Source organism: Thalia democratica, chromosome 5 (assembly GCF_965202585.1).
Source record: "Thalia democratica chromosome 5, ktThaDemo2.hap1.1, whole genome shotgun sequence".
NCBI classification, from domain to species: Eukaryota; Metazoa; Chordata; class Thaliacea; order Salpida; family Salpidae; genus Thalia; species Thalia democratica.
This window is the reverse complement of record NC_139169.1, coordinates 63,255,089-63,257,345: the sequence shown is the minus strand read 5'-3', so window position 1 is coordinate 63,257,345 and position 2,257 is coordinate 63,255,089. Positions and strand designations below refer to the sequence as shown.

The 2,257-nt window shown below is 27.0% G+C and overlaps 1 pseudogene; it reads left to right on the top strand.

Moving 5' to 3' along the window:
- Positions 1-1,534: 1,534 nt before the first annotated feature.
- LOC145836727 (E3 ubiquitin-protein ligase DTX3 pseudogene) lies at positions 1,535-1,837 on the top strand (annotated as a pseudogene).
- The last annotated feature ends 420 nt before the right edge of the window (positions 1,838-2,257 follow it).

Here is a 2,257-nt window from a genome sequence, read left to right as displayed (position 1 = left end):
TTATTAATTTTTACTCCAATTTAGTAAAAAAGCTGATAGTTTATTGTTTGGAAATGTTATTTGAATTGAATTTAGAAAGTTTTTATTTTCAGTCCAGTAACTAAATCTTAAAAATGATTTAAACATAATGCTAATTCATAACTTCTAAAATCTATAGGGCTCATAGCTTTCAGGCTTAATCAGTCAAATTCATGCTAAATCTTTTTTTTAATAAATTACAAAAATTAGAATTCATATAAAATTTCTATAAGTCAAATTTTTTCTGTTCATATGGTTTAAAACTTGAGAATGATTTGTTATGGGAAATTAATAACTTGTTATTTTCTATGATACAAGCATTGACTTTTGAGGTTTAATTTGAGTAAAACTTTGGCAATATTGACAAAGTGTGAGTTATTTTCATTTCAAAAACAAAAAACTTAAGAACCAATTTTCAAAGTAGAAAATTATTTTTTTGTCTAATTTAATATTTTGTTTTTATGAGCAATATGTCAGTACAAATTCTTTTAAATCTATAACTTCTAAACTAAGTTTTTTTTTTTTTAGAATTATTTTCCAGTAATGCAATTTTCAATTGACAAATTTAATGTTTTTTGCAAACATGATAGTATACTTTTTAGTGAAAAGTGGAGTATAATCAAGTAATTTAGCAGTGTTGATGTTATTTAAGTTATTAAATAAAACTAATAGTATGTTAACAAGCAATCTGAAAATAATATATCAAATACGTCTGTAGATGTAAAAAACCTTTAAGAAAAAAAAATAAAACTTTTCTATTATTTTCTAAAGCCACATCGTGTTAAGTATTTTGAATTAGAATATAAACCCACTTAACAGTTCTAACATTCATGCTGTAATAAAAAAAGCAATATATTCTTAACTTTCAATTGAACTATTTTACAGAAAAATAAGATAAATATACAACAATGTACCAACGTCATAAGAAAAAAAGGAATTCCACTGGAAAAAACAGTTTAATGAAAAAAACTCTATTTAAAAAAAAGTCTAAAAACATAAAAAGAAAGAAAACTCTGATAAAGTCTAAACTAACCTTGGGTACAAAAATGTTGATTACATTAGGACCAGGTGTTGTTAATTTTAATCCGCTTGTCAATTTTCCACGTAATGAAATTTGTTATGATGAGTGGACTGACATGAACCCTATAGCTGTCTTGAACAAGGAGAAGAATTCTTGTTCAATTATGAGACAAGTGAAAATGGGAATTTAGATGAATTTTTTGTCCCAGTTCCGAATGATCAAATTAATTGTGAAGATGATTGCGATATTTGCATGTAAAAATACAATAATGGAAAAGAAGTGAGTAGAATGACTCTATGCGTTAACATGTTTCATACTCATTGCATTCAAAAAGCTTGTGAAGTTTCTCAGCGTTGTCTGTAGGGTCTGTGGTCCAAAAATGGAAGGAAGTTGTCCCCCTGGAAGAATGTCATGGAAAGTTTTTGATAAATTAAAGAAACGAATAAAAGGCTTGCCGGTTATGAAGATTGTGAAGTGATTAAGATTTGTTATGAAATGAACGGAGATTACCAAGACAGTAGACACCAGAACCCTGGTGTTTGGTATAGTGGTATGGTATGGGACCCTTACTTACCAGACAATCCGGAAGGAAACCGTGTCCTTGAGTTGTTCAAAAAAGCCTGGAAGATGAAGAGGACGTTCACTGTAGGAAGAAGTATAAGTTTAAATGAGGACAACATAATAACTAGGAATGACATTCATCACAAAACAAATCCTTTTCCTAATGGCGAATTCGGGTATCCAGATTCTACATACTTGACTCGAGTTGAAGATATGAAAGCAATGGGAATTTATTAAATTTAAAAGGATTTTCAATTAGTAAAATTAATATTGGGTAACATTAGGTTTGTTTCATCTTTTTATTAGACATAGTTTTTACAGGCTATAGGTAATAGGTTAAAAGTTTTAAAAACAATTTTTCTAACAGTAATTTTTTTTTTTTTTACAGAAGTTATTTCTTAAAGATATACATGTTGTGGTCTTTACAGTTTTTAAAGTGTTATAGCCTTTTGACACTTTTATTTATTTTATTAGCAATATTAATACGATTTTTGTCAATAAATTTAAGTTTTTTCATTATGGACATAACTGGAGTACCTAAAGAAGTTGAAATTCTTATAAATTAATTTTCTTAATAAAACCACTAACTATTTATATATAGAAACAGTTTTCTCTAGTTAGTTTTGTGTTAATAACAACATTTTTAATAATTTTTCT